This window comes from Balaenoptera physalus (genome assembly GCF_965194825.1).
Source record: "Balaenoptera physalus genome assembly, chromosome: 11".
Lineage (NCBI taxonomy): Eukaryota > Metazoa > Chordata > Mammalia > Artiodactyla > Balaenopteridae > Balaenoptera > Balaenoptera physalus.
In genome coordinates, this window is record NC_138896.1 from 84,629,170 (window position 1) to 84,644,253 (window position 15,084).

At 42.4% G+C, this 15,084-nt stretch overlaps 1 protein-coding gene and 1 pseudogene across 3 annotated transcripts in view; both read left to right on the forward strand.

The window, feature by feature from the left end:
• The window catches only part of SYNPR (synaptoporin), a gene marked incomplete at its 3' end in the record, with an annotated part of 295,355 nt that overhangs the window by 214,712 nt on the left and 65,559 nt on the right, over positions 1-15,084 (forward strand). The gene's annotated exons all lie outside the window — the stretch shown is intronic.
• Positions 6,507-10,581, forward strand: LOC309637511 (TM2 domain-containing protein 2 pseudogene; annotated as a pseudogene). Its single transcript has one exon. The product of its transcript is annotated as a TM2 domain-containing protein 2 pseudogene (transcript).

Genomic DNA, 15,084 nt, shown 5'->3' on the forward strand with positions numbered 1-15,084 from the left:
ATAAAGTAGACCATGATATGACCAGTGGAGACCTTTGAATGCCCCCTTTCAATCAATGCCCTGTAGGGCATTAAGCCCTTTATATTTAATTCACAAACGGCTGAAAATGCTCAGAACGTGCTTGGTGTCCACTACGATGACACAAGCTGGCCATGCCTCCACTCTCACCACCCTCACTGTTTCAAGTCAAATATTGAAATGCAGTGAACAATATCCCAAGCAGAGAGCTAGGAATCTGATTCTTTTTGATCAGTAAAGCACTAAAAACAAAACCAAAAAAAAAGGCAATAACGCATACAGGTATAATCACAGTACACAGGTATATTTACTGCATTGGACTTTTTGTCATCTGACTTCTGACATACGTGAATTACCGTTGGGCCAGGAAGCTCATACTTGGTAATTGGCAGCTGTATTTTAACTGCAGGCTTGAATGTTTTGGGGGGGAAAAAAAAAAAGGAAGAGCAGATGTTGAGATGCCTGTTTTGGGTATGTGTAGTGTATCACTGCCTGTTCTTAAACCTGCTGAAGGAGACAGAGTAGATCATGGAAAATCATGGAAAATGGAGCAAAACTCTAAAGAAATCTCTGCTTATGGTAACTGCTGGACCGTAGTATAATGCCTGCCTTTGGCTTTCGGCTTTTCAGCACACGCATGGCCTTGGCTTCTGCCACTCCCTCTTCTGGATTTTCCTCCCCTCATCAAGGCCCATTGCAAAATCTACCTCTCGTCTTCCTACCCTGGATAGAACTTCGAGGGAACAGATCACAGATCTTATTAAATTGGAATAATTGATATTTATTGTAGGATAAAGCCACTGGGGACCAGTAATTGAGTGAGAATGTAAACCCGTGTTAATAAGAATTGGGGGACTTCCCTGGTGGCGCAGTGGTTAAGAATCCGCCTGCCAATGCAGGGGACACGGGTTCGATCCCTGGTCTGGGAAGATCCCACATGCCGCGGAGCAACTAAGCCCATGCGCCACAACTACTGAGCCTGCACTCTAGAGCCCACGAGCCACAACTACTGAGCCCACGTGCCACATCTACCGAAGCCCGTGAGCCTAGAGCCCATGCTCCGCAACAAGAGAAGCCACCGCAATGAGAAGCCTGCGCACCGCAACGAAGAGTAGTCCCCGCTCGCCACGCTAGAGAAAGCCCGCACGCAGCAACGAAGACCCAACGCAGCCAAAAATAAATAAATACAATAAAGAAATTTATTTTTAAAAAAATAAGAATTGGACCAACCAAGAACTGCAGACTCCCAAATGAGCATTTTTCTATTTCAGCATTTCCTTGAGCTCCTGATGAATAACCTTCTGCTTTTAGGATGACTTACTCTTTTGATAGCCTCTGATGTGCTTGTTTTCTCCGTGCATTTAAACTGGGTCATGGGGCAGGAGCCGGCCGTGCTCTAAAGCTTCCCCCAAGAACATGGGTCTGTGATGTGTGTTTAATGTTTTCCCTGTAACAGAGAGAAATGTCGTCGGTAATTCTTATTGGCAGGCCCAATGTTTAAAGCTTTTGGAATTATCTGAGTCGCAGTGTCGCAGGAATCGTTCTGCATTCAAATATTTACAAGGCATAATTAAATGGATTAATGATGTGGGGTTCTAGAAACAATACGGTGGTGTTAAATTTTCCAGCAGCCTTCTACTAGTTTCATCATTCCTTTTTCCCCCCTTCTCTATCTTTTCGATTTATGATTTTTGCTTTCAGCCCTCTATGAGCTTCTGATATCTCAGACTTTGCACTGAATTTCTCACTTGGCCCCTCTTGTTACTGCCCCTCTGTTAATTTCATCTCGTCAGTATCCAAAGGCCCCCTCCTGCTTCTTAGATTAAATCCTCCACTCTTGTCATTGTCTTCCTTGCTTTGCTTAGATAACATCTGATACAGCTTTGAAGATGTGAGGTGCTGTCCCAGTGCTAAGTGGGATGGTTCTAATTATTATCTTGAAGCCTCACATCACCATATTCTCTTTCTCTCTCATTGTTTTCTCTCTCTTAGTCATCTGGGTGTGAATAATGAACACAATGTTTCCTTAAGTCGAAGAATGGAAATATAGTTGAGTTCTTTTTCCCAGGTTGCCTGTTAGCAGAAATTGAGGCATATCCATGTGCTTTTGGCCTGGGAAAACGAAAAGGGAAGATTGAGACACTAGAATGTGTATTGTGAATGATCACAGTCTTAGAGATTTTTTAAATGACTTCTGTTTTTATTACAAAACCAACAAAAAATTGTTGTAGAGAATTTGGATAATTCAGAAAAGCACACAGATGAGAAGACATGTGACATGAGTTTTCATCTTGCAAATTTTGTGTGTATAATATATACTATCGTCATATTAATCTATTTTCACACACAAAATAGGGTCAACCTGAACATAATGTTTTCTAACTTACGCTTAAACTTAATGCACTGTGAACATTTAAATTACATTTTTTTCCCATCATCATGACCACAGGCCCCCCTCTTATACAGATGGACCACAACTTATTTAACCAGTTCCCACAGGTGAACAATTAGTTGGTTTCCAATCATCAACTAGTCCAGCAATTAATTGGACTAAAATAAACAATGCTGCAATCAGCATCCTTTATACATAGCCAGCATAGTTTTTTAAAAATAATTATTTCTTCAACAAAAATTTCTGAGGTTAGATTTGCTGTTCAAAGGATATAAAAGTTTAGTAAGCATTGGCTATTTAGAAAGACACCCAGAAAATGGTACTAACTCAAGCTGCCCATCTTGGATGGGTTAGAAAAGGACACCCCATGTCAGAGTGTCTCTTTCCTGGTCTTTCCTTAGCTTAGACATCTAACACTGGATTGGTCTTCTTTCTGGATGAACATGCTTTGGAAATATCACTTGGATTCTTAGAATGGTTCTAAAGAATGGTCCAGGGCTCCTCATGACTCATCAGCAAGGTCCTGTATCCCTAGGACATCAGTTGTATCAGAGGCAAATTCATGTTTAAAGAACTGCCCACTGGAAGCAGTTACACTGGTTTTAGGCCAAATCAGAAGAGAAATTGTAAAGAAGGAAGAAGGAATATTAATGCTTAGTGACCACCTATACAGTGCTGACATTGTTTTCTCTTGACAATCTTATAAGATAGTGAAGTTTCACCTTCATTTTGTAGTTGAACTAGATTCAAATCCATCTCTACCTGATGCCAAAGACCATGGTCTTTACTCCCCTCTATAACTCAGTTTTGTAGTTTAACTACTCAGAGCAGAGTTCCAAAAGCCATGAAGAGTCTGCCTCTCACTTAGCTCTATTTATGTTCTGTCAATTTTTTCTTTCTCTTTAAATATCAATTTGGTACACATTTGGCTTTCCAAGTGTTAGAAAGCAACATTTCTCTTGTTTTACTTGTAGGTCATGTTTTCACTAGAATCCTTGATGTATTATTCTTTTTTCTCTTTGCCTAAAAATGTAATATAAATTCATGAAGGCTTTGAATAGTGTTATATATGGGATGTCATTTAACCTGCCTTGCAAAGTCTGTTTATCAAAGCAAGAACTACTTGTTGGAGGATGTTAACGTCCTGAGTCAAAGGAAAAATAAACTGTGGGCTTTAGAGTGATCTTTCTACGTGTGTATTGACTGAATGCTTAAGGAGAATTCTGACATCTCTAGCCGCAGATGGTTTAGGAACCAAACAGTGAACTAGACAAGCTTGTATCCATAAACTGAAGACTCTAGCAAAGATGAGAACAATATAGCATAGGGGTTATCAGCACAGATTGACAGCTTTGGAACTGATCTTACCTCTAAGTCTCATTTTCCTTTTCCGTATAATGGGGATAGTAAGGTTTACTTGGAGATCATCCTAATGGTTAAATGAGTTCATGTGCTTTCAAGTGCTTAGCAGGGTGAGATCAAACCTGAGTTTGATCTCAGTGGATGATCATGGAGGAAAAGATATTTTAAGAAACAGAAAAAAATCATACACTAAGTGAATCTGTACTGGAAAAGCATTAAAGGGATGTAAAAACTGCCTCTCCTAATGTAGACATCAAGGATATAGCATCCCTTTTTCTTTATTATAGAAAAAAAGTACTGTGAAGAGCCCAGAGTTACTTCATAAACTTAATTTATTTAATTACAGGAGAAATTCTTAACTTCTTTTGGAACCTTGTTCCCTCCTCCCCTCACCCAATTTGAGAATCTGATGAAGCTTTGAATTCTCCATAGAAACGTGCACATTCACATCATATGCTGCAACTTCGGGGGCACCAATCTATTCCAGGTTAAAATTGCCCCCAAACATAGAGGTTGTAGACACATTTTCATTTATCTGAACAGGGTCAGAAGGGAGAGGGCTGTAGCTGGGAATACCCAACGCCAAAGCCAGAGATTCTAATCATTGCTGTATGCTGGATACATTCTGTGCCCTTGAGCACTCATAATGTAGAAAAGAAGACAAATAGGGAAATGAATGAGCGCGGTGCAATGTGGCAAGAGTGACAATATGCACATATACTGAAAGGAATGACTTCATGATGCAGATTGAGGAAGGAGGGCTGCAAACAATATGATTTCACAAGTGCAGCAGTGGTCCCAGGGTCTTTCAGAATCTTCGGAGATTCTGTGAACCATGTGGCATATATATTTCATCAAAATCAAAGTCCCAGATCACAGGTAACTCAAAGAATCACCCATGTCCTCTCCCACTAAGTCCATCCTCCTTCTCTATATGAGAGAGATGGAACAGGGGATGTGGATGAATGGAAACTTATCAGGAGACATAGCTTCATCTTTGCTTGATAAGTTTTACCTCACCTATATTATTCTATAATGTCTGGAATACCCACACCTTGAAATTCCTGAATTCTTTTTTTTTTTTTTTTTTTTTTAAATTTATTTTTATTTATTTTATTTTTTTGGCTGTGTTGGGTCTCCGTTTCTGTGCAAGGGCTATCTCTAGTTGCGGCAAGTGGGGGCCGCTCTTCATCGCGGTGCGCGGGCCTCTCACTATCGTGGCCTCTCTTGTTGCGGAGCACAGGCTCCAGACGCGCAGGCTCAGTAGTTGTGGCTCACGGGCCTAGTTGCTCCGTGGCATGTGGGATCCTCCCAGACCAGGGCTCAAACCCATGTCCCCTGCATTAGCAGGCAGATTCTCAACCACTGCACCACCAGGGAAGCCCTAAATTCCTGAATTCTTGATTCGAAATATCTGGAGGAGGGAACAGACACACCGCTTCACCTGGCACACACAGCCTTGTTTATGGAGGCCTCTAGCTGTGTCCCAGGCCTGGAGGCCTGCTTGCTCAGCAAAGGGCTCTAACATGGACAAACAAGAAAAGGAAGGTACTAAGGAAATGCCCTGGCCATTCAGTGATGCTCAAGTGAGCATGGGAGCAAAATTAGAGCAGTTCTCTACTTTCAAGTGCATTGCTAACTCCATTTGCATTAGCCCATCACTACTAAGTATTTTCCTTTAGACACACCTAAATTCAAATCATAGCCCTACCACCTGCCAGCCTCAGACAAGCGACCTAACCTCTCTGAATACTGAGTTAACATGTACTGAATGCCACCTGTATCTGTGGTCCTGTCCTAAGTGTTTTACATATGTGGACTCGGCCCACCCTCAAAACAACTCTATGAAGAAGGAATTATTATTATTACCATTGAATATTGCTCAGGATCACACAGCAAGTGGGCAGAGCTGGAAATGGAGCCCAAGCTATTCAGCCCCAAGGCTGGAACCCTCACTCCCAAGGCCATGGTGCCTCCAAGGGCCACAGGTCAATTTCAGCATTTGTGATAAAGGGACGATGCTGACCATTCTTCAGAGTAGTGGTTGGGTTAAACAAGACTGTTTTTGTCAATCATTGAATACTAGGGTCCCTGACCATAAAGGGAATCCTTCTGGGAGAATCCATAGGCATGGGAGAAATCAGGTTGGCCACAGAAAGTCACACACCGCTGACCACAGCAAGCCAACCCACTGTCTATATCAACAATGCTTTTTATCTGTTCTCTTTTTTTCATCTCGCCACCTTCTGTTTTTTTCTGCACTGCTCCCAAGTAACTGTTCAAATAGATGAAACTGATAGCATTTCATTTCCTTGTGGTCTTCATTCCTGGCTCCCGTGATCCTTCTTAGTGAACAAATGACTTGGCTTTTCTGAAACTGTCTGGCTTGATATGTTTCGTTTCAACTGCAATATGTTCTTTCAAAGGTGAATGATCAGAAACCATTGTCGGAAAGTCGAGAATGCACTCAGAGTCCGAGAGCCAATACAGTTTTGTTTGTTGCTTTAATTACTGTGTAGATGTGCTTAGGTTGTTTGGATTGCTGTTCTTGTTGAAGAGAATTGGAGGCACATAGCTAACTCTTCAATAAACGTTTTTGAGCCCTAGTTTTGTGTATAATGCAGGTCTAGCACTAAGCAAAGAGAAAGGGACTTCCAGAGACCTCAGACCTGGACCTAGTCTTTCGAGTGGGGCAGGGGGTAGGGGGTACATAACAGGCTGGAGAGATAAATAAGACAAAGAGAGCTACTGTCCATTAGAAGGGTAAAGGAATAGGCTGTGGTGGTTTACAGAGGAGAGAGATTGCGTCCATCTGGAATGATCACGGAAGGCTTCCTGAAGGTGGTGGCAACTGAATAGAACTTTGAAGGACATAGAGAATCTGGACTAGGATATGGTAAACCAGAAAGGGTGAAGGACATTCCAGCTATGCAGAATGTATCTGGAGAGTAGCATATGATAAAGAGACTTTATGCAGGAGGTTAATTTTTATAAAGAAAAAAACCCTCATTTGCTGAGGTAATAAAGAGGGAATGAATCAAATTGACATCTCTGACTTCATTTCTTACCATTCTCCCCCTGTCCGCAATTCCTCCAATACAATACTGCCTCAGGACCTTTGCACTTGCCGTTCCCTCTGATCTGAACACTTTTCACAGATCTTTGCGGTCACTGACTATGACAAAATCCATGTTTGTTTCAAAGCACTTTACATACTGTCTTGTTTAATATTCTATGCCTGGCACAGGGAATCTCACATCTAGTGTGTTCCTATTCCCTGCCCACCCATGTATCTATATCACTTCAAAATACTAGTTTTTATGCAAGCCTAGGAAATTGAAATTCTTGATTTCTCCTTCTGTGAAAATGGAGGTGAAAATGCTTACTTCCCTTTAAGCAGTGGTTCTCAGCCTGAAGCACATAAGAATCACCCGTGGACCTTTTGAAACCACAGATGCCCAGGTCTTACACCAGACCAGTTAAGCCCGAACCTCTGCAGCTGAGACCCAGGCATTATCAGTATCTTGACAAAACTCTCCACATGGTTTTGGTGGACAGCCCTCACTGAGAACCTCTGCTTTAGAAGGAGAAGTCAAGGGCAGTGGCCTTTGCTGATGATATTTCTCTTCCCTGCTCACTCTGGCAGGGTGGGATGAGTAGCAGTATCCAAAGCAAAGAGACGCAATCCGGAAGGCAGAAGCAATACACGTTTCCTTCATTCCACAAAGGATGAAGGTGTGTCTGCTGTGTGCCAGGCACTGTCCGAAAGGGATGAAGAGTGTAGGGAACCAGAGAGAAGGCAATGAACCCTTTGGGTCCCCTGAAATGCCCCCATCTCTTGGAGACAAGACTGCTGACTGCAGGGTTTGGTCATGAACCAAGAACGATGTTCCAATTAGGAGGCCGAAGGAGATTTCCCTCAGATCTTCACTGAACGAAAGGCGTTATTTCCCAGAGCGCAGTAGCATGTTCTAGAATCTCCATCCCTTTATGAATCAGTCATTGCCTTAGTCCATGAGGCTTGACATGCTGTTGTTCTTGCTTCTGTCTCTGACCTCATTTCCTGGTGCTCCTCCCCTCCCTCAGTACACTCCAGCCACACTCCCCTCCTCCAGGACTTGAGATAAAATCCACCTCCATAGAGGCCTTGAGATACCATCAAGAGCGATTCCCTTCTCTGGACCATGATGTCTGCTCTTACCTGCACTCTTTAAGCCTCTGCTTCCTTATAGTTGCCTGATTTGCTCTTCCCGGTCTCTGCTCAAATATCACCTCCTCAGAGAGGCCCTTCCTGACCTCTTTATCTAAATAGTACCCTACTTCCTCTCCATCTCTTTGCCCTGCTTCATTTGCTTTATAGCTTTTATTGTGGTGTATTTACTGTTTGGCGGTTCATCTTCCATTTTCCCTGAGAGAGTGTAAACCCAAAGAGCTGGGACGTGTTCATTGCCGTATCCCAGTTCCTAGCACAGTGCCCAGTACAGAGTGAATGCTCAATAAATATTTGTCAAATGAGTGAATTCAATAAGGTTTTATTCTCATTGTATTCATATGTATATTTATCTTCTATTAAAGGCAAGTGATACTAGACTTTTAATTCGAGGTAAATGGTCTACTTTTTAAATGAGTTAGTGTCAGGAGAAGAGGAATCAATTTAAAGAAAGATATTAAGTGAGTGGAAGCATAAGAGATCCACAGATGTGATATGACTCATGAGAGTGATGAGAATGACTGGCGTTTGGGAAACACTGGTCTAGAAGCAGATCGGGAAACAGAGAAAGAAGCACAAGCCGAGAAGTAAGGGGAATATCATCTAGTCATCCAAATCAGGATGCTGAATGATAAACTTGGCCTACCTGCAACTGCAGTCTCTTGCAGTGTTGAGGTACAATTCATCTGGCATTTACTGAACATCAGCTATGAGCTCAGTGTGACGGGGGGGTAAGTGAGATATAGAATCCAATCCCATTTTCAAAGGTGAACCTCGGAGATAACCGTGGGCACTATGACAGTAGAAATCAAAATGTGATCAATGCTATACGAAAGGGCCAAAGAGACCACAGAAGGGTAGCATTTGTTTCTCTGGAGGTAATCAGGAAACCCTTCTCTGAAGAGGAGAAATTTGCATGAGGCCTTGAAGAATGGGTAAGATCTCAATAGGCAGAAATGGGGGCCAAGGCATTCTGGACAGAGGGAACACCAGGCAGAATAGCAGCAAATAATATAGGGAAATGAGCTCACAGGGCACAGTGAAAAAAATATCTATGGGGGGCTGCTTGGAGAGGCCTGACCAGGCGGGGCTTGGGTCAGCGGTGCTGGCCGGGGTTTGCTGTTGAGGCCGGGTCTCCGCCCCTGGACCCGGGAAGATGGTGCCAGGTGGTTGCTCGGTGAGTTACTTACTTCTCTGCGACCAGGCGGCTTTGCTGATGGGGAATCTCCTTCTGCTGCATTGTGTCTCTCGGAGCCACTGGCACAACACTACCGCCGAGCCCGAGCCCACCTCCGCTGGCGCCACCCACCGGCCCTGCGAGCTGGGACTAGGGCGACCCCACTCTCCAGTCATCCTTTGCTCTTACCGACCCGATGAATTTATAGAGTGTGAAGACCCAGTGGACCATGTTGGAAATGCAGCGGCATCCCAGGAACTTGGTTATGGCTGTCTCAAGTTCGGTGGTCAGGCCTACAGTGATGTGGAACACACCTCCGTCCAATGCCGCGCCCTGGACGGAATTGAATGTGCCAGTCGTAGGACCTTCCTACGAGAGAATAAACCTTGTATAAAGTGTACTGGACAGTACTTCATAAGCACTTTGCTCGACTCCTTCTTCCTGGGATGTTCTGGAGTAGGTCGTTTCTGTCTGAGACACGCTGGCACAGCAGTAGGGAAGCTCTTGACACTTGGAGGACTTGGGATTTGGTGGTTTGTTGACCTTATTTTGCTTATTCCTGGAGGGCTGACGCCAAGTGACGGCAGCAATTAGTGCACTGTTTACTAAAAAGAGCTGCTGCCGTGACCCAGAGAGGCAAGTCTCCTGAATTCATCTCTACAGGCTCAGAACTCTTCCTTGTTATCAGTCCTTACCATTGCCTTCCTCTTTGGAGGGAATGGCTTTGGCGAGGGAGGTTTCTTTGGACTGTGGATTTTCAACCCAAACTTTACCTTGCAGACTAGAAATGACAAGCAAACAGTATTGTGGGTATCAAGTTTGTACCTTTCCTCATGTACAAAAAAATATAAAGGATAGTGATTAACTTATAAGCTGCAGAAGGGTTTCCATACTCTTTATTTCTGTGTGCTGCTGTATAATCAATCCTTTGGAGCAAGTGGACCCAACAGGATAAGTAAAGTGAATATTTTTAGCCTTGTGTCTTTTGTGACCCTGAGTCCTCATGCAGTGGAGATCGGAAGCTGAACCAATGAAAATCTTCAGCAGAAGTAGAAACGGCGATGGATTTTAATACACACTGAAATTCTGACTTTCTGAATTTAAATTGCAGAATAAATGTTGCCAACCTGGAATGCTCATTTGGGTGTTTTCAGTAGGTAGAGTGAAACTCAAAATTATATTTGTTGTGCTTAAAGCTAAGCATTTGAACTGAGCCTGCTAATAAACCCTATTGTTTCATCATTATTATGCCTGAGAGGGAATATATCCAGTACAGTAATTTCCTCTTTCCAATTATGTTTTGGATAGCTAAACATGTCTGAGTTCAGCTATCCTCTTGGCAGACTTGTCCTATCAAAAAAGTAGTATTTACCAGTTTAGAGAGCCCATGCTGTAGACTGGTAAAAAAAAAAAAAAAAAAGATTTCATACAAGTAACTATAAATCTGTTCTTCATGATTAGGTAAGAAAATATGAGGGACCTCGTGCCCTTGGAAAGAAAAGCAGTCTCTTCCTTAAAGGATATTACTACTTAGTGCTGGGTAGAGTTAGGATGTGATTCGGGGGGCAAAGAGAAACTGAACACATTCTGTCAAAATAAGCATGGTACCAGAATCTCTCAGCGTGGGCTACAGCAGTCAGTCATAGGGAAAGAGACAGCCAAGGTTTTGAGTTCCCAAATCACTAGGAATAAAAGAAAATGTTCTGAATTATAAGTGGTTTTTAAAACTTAGTTCCTATCCCTTGCAATCTGAGTTGAAAAGAACTGTTAAATATAAGGTAAAAATGGGGTTTGGAAGGTAAATCAAACTAAGAGCCTGCTATTTGGTCAACTTATAAATTCTAGAAACAATCAAGGTAGAACTGCTCAAAGTTTAGTCTCATAATAATTGACATAAAGACCAAGAATCCCAGTTAAAATAACTCTGAATATGCTCTGTCATTATGAAGCAGTTTTCCTAAGAGTTTCAGCTTTATTATCCCTGATTAATATGACCACTGTTTTTATGGTATTAAATGGTGGCAATTATGTAAAAGTTAAAACAGATTATTCTATTTTGTCCTGAAAGTTGTGTACCACATTGACCTTAACCTTCTTTATAACAGTAATAATTGATAGATTCTTACTTATAATCTCTACACTCTAAGGCAGTATATTTTAAATTGTTGTGGGTCATGAAGAAACTGGACCTTCTCCCCAGAAAAATGCACAGAAACATAAAATTTTGCATAGAACTTAAGAGGGTTCAAGGATGCCCGTTTTTAAAAAGAAAAAGAAAAAAAACTTACTTCTAAGAAAAATCTGGAAAACAAACTAAAATTGAAATCTTACCCCAAATAAGATACTACTTTAAAACCACAAATCCTGCTTCATCTCACAAGTTAAAAAAAAAAAAAAATCTCCTTAAGGATATTCACAAACCCCATCAAAAGCTATTTTCTTTTAAAAATAAAAAATAAACTGTGGCAGCTTTCAGACTCAAAATCATTAATTGTTAATGTTTCCAGGAGGAAGAGCTTGGGTAAAGAGGTAAAAGTCTGTAAGTTATTAAAGTTTCTCTTTTATGGAAGAAGCCCTTCTCACAGAAGAGGTGATGGGGATCAAAGTTGTTTCCACTGCTAGGTGACAGCCTGAGAATCTTTACATTCCTCTGTGATGATCCGCATTTGTCAGTTCCAGTGCAGCTTCTAGGTGATGCCCATCCTCTGTATTCACAAACCCTGGCCAAATGTGATACAACCTGAAAAACTATTTGAATAAAGGAATATTTTTTTAAACGTGAAAAAAAATATCTATGGACTTCAGTGGAAAACCCATGTAGCACTTGCAATCTGCCTGCTTTCATGTCTCTTTGTATCACAGATGGCAGATGCATCATCCAAAAGGCATTTCAGGTGATTGTGTCCATGTCCTCACAGAGAGGAGCTTCAGGAAGACATCTCTACTTCCAAATAACCAACCTCAAATCCACTCTTTATTTCTGAAAAGAAAATACCTGGGAAACCCCATCCTGTCATTTCCGTTGTAATTGCACAGGCAGTGATCAACCACTGCCCTAGACTTGCATTAAAGGGATGCCTGTCCTTGATAAAAACTCCAGAGAATGGGGGCATTACTTGCCAGAACCCTGAGAAGCTCTGTGGACCAGGAGCTGCTCTTCATCAGTGCCAGGAATCCAGATAAATCTACCCTTGGAACTATCCGGAGTCCACCCCAAGCAAAAAGGCTCTTAACGAAGTCCTTCATCTCAAGAAGAAAAGAATCCTTGAAAAGAGATTTCCTCTGGTAGCCAAATGCATAAGCCTTCCTGCTCCCTCTCCCCAGCAACACCCTGAAGGGTAATTAATGTCTTTTGCATGGCTTTATCCTGCTACTTTGCAATACCACGCCCCCCATGTGTCAAGCCTATGACCTTGGTGATCATTTTTAAAAGTTAGTATGATTTAATGTGGCACTTTATCTTCCCATTGTGCTTCAGAATTAGCATCCTACTTAATTTTATCAAAGGTCTGTCTTGAGTTACAGCATGGAACAGAAGATTCTAGGGAGGACGTTATATTAAATAATGCGTAGAGAAATGAACCGTTCTTCCTACTGGTTCAGGAGCTCATGCTGGTTCTAGCTCTTCCCACATGCTAATACCTCATTTTGAGAAAACTTCCACTTCGAAGAATACTACAGGAGAGAAATCTCTCTTTCTCTCTCTGTCTCTGTCTCTCTCTCTCTCTCTGTGTCTGTTTCTCTCTCAATTAAAAAGCAACCCATGAATTGAACCTCTCTCTTAATCTCCCTTTGTCATTAACATCTCATTTTAAACCAAAGTGCCCTTCACAGAATGTGAATGGCTGTTACACAACCTTAATTTGGAGTCGAATAAACTTTACAGAAAACTGAGTTAAACCAAGCTAAGTAGGTATATTTACCGAGGTCATAGAATGAAGCCTTTAATAGGTGGCTCTACACTATTAATATTCAAGAAGGCTGTGTAATTTGCAGCATTTCCCAAAATGAGTGTTTCCATGGAACCCTTTTTTGATGGAGTATCTGGAGAGACACGGGTTCATCAGCTAAGTGTTAAGCTAGCAAAAAGAGGCCTATGTCAGCAACAGATGCTCAGATTTCCCCCGAACTTCCAACCCCCTGCACAGCTACGAGTGTTGCCTGAAAAACCACTAGGTAGGCCAAGTCATGGGAGTTGTGTTGAACTGGGAAGAGAGGTGGGAATATTCCCTGCAGTTTCCAATCTAGCTTCCCTCCAATCTTCTCATCTGTGTAATGGGGTAATAAATACGTACCTTGAAGAATTGCCAATAGTCTTGTTGAGATGTCTAATTTGGAATAATGTCAGTAAAAACACTCAGCTAAGTAGCAGATGCAAAGGATACATTCAATAAATAGTCGCTGGTATGTCAACATCCTCTAGGGGCTGCTTCTCAAATTTTACTATCTGTGCAATCTCACAGGAGCCTGTTACAATGCAGATCCTGATTTGGGTCTGGGATGGGGACTGAGTTTCTCTGAACTTATTCTCCTAGTTTGAGGACTGTACTTTGAGAAGCAAGCATCTCAGAGATACAAAAGGAAGTGAACAGTCTCAACTTTTAAAGAGTTATAAGATATGGAGAGAACCTAGACATGCAGTCAGCTGGCTAAATGGCAAGCAGAGTGCTGGTACAAACAGTCCGCTTTGGGGGGCAGTGTTACTCTCGCTCACTCAGGATTGATGGGGGAGTTTTCCCTTTGAGCTGACTTTGAATGATGAGTAGACTTTGCGCAGACCCGGCGTCCCGGGTTCTGGCTGTGCCAGGAAAGCAGCACACTCCCAGAAGTGGGAAAGCATATGGGAAACTTAGGAGATGCTCAGGGAGCGTAGAGCAAAAGACATGGTTTGGAGGAGGAGGTAGGTATAAAGTGGACCACTGACCTGGATGTCTGAGTCTCAGGTATCAATAAAATACAATCTGGGAGAGTTTTAAGCAAATGTATGAGTTTCCCAGGGCTGCCGTAACAAAGTACCACAAACTGCATGGCTTAAAACAACAGAAATTTATTATCTCATAGTTCTGAAGTCTAGAAGTCTGAGACCAAAGTGTCAACAGGGCCAGGCTCCCTCTGAAACCTGCAGGGGAACCATTCCTGGCCTCTTCCTGGCTCCTGGAGGTTTGCTGGCAATCCTTGGCATTCCCTGGCTTAGTCGTCACATGGCGTTCTCCCTGTGTCTCTGTCTTCACGTGGCCATCTTCTTGTGAGGGTACGAATCATATTGGATCAGGGGCCCATCCTACTCCAGCATGGCATCATTTTAATTAATTACATCTGCAGTGACCCTATTTCCAAATAAGGTCACAGTCTGAGGTACTGGGAATTAAGAATTCAGCATATCTTTTATGGAGGACTCAATTCAACGCATAACAGCAAATATGTATGCACCCATTGGGCCCCAGAAATCTCCTCTGCCCTACAGGATAAACTTCAGAAGTGACTTTTTCCCACTGGGAAAAAATGAAGGACCATAGCGCTGAAGACCTCTGCCTTCTCTATCTACACCCCTTCCCAAGTATGAAAGATCGTTAGGACATGCCAGTGGTCACTGAACTGAGCTGGAAATTCAGGGCACTGAGGCTGGGGAAATCAGGGTAGCATTAGAATTCCCACTGAAGCCTTCTTTCCTCTTTTCTGCCGACTTCTATAGGAATGTTATGTTGTTCCCAAGGAGCTTCTGGGAATGTGAGCCCCAGAAGCACCATCTCTAACGTGTTCACACAGCAGAGTTCAATAAAATAATGACGTACAAAGTCTTTCTTCCTGAACTCTGTAAGAAGCAATGGCCTTCCATTTTTTCCCTTTGCTCTTGTCCGATAGAAGACTAATGTAAACACTGTCCACAATGTGAATTTTGTAGGTAGATGAAAGGGGGCACTGGGC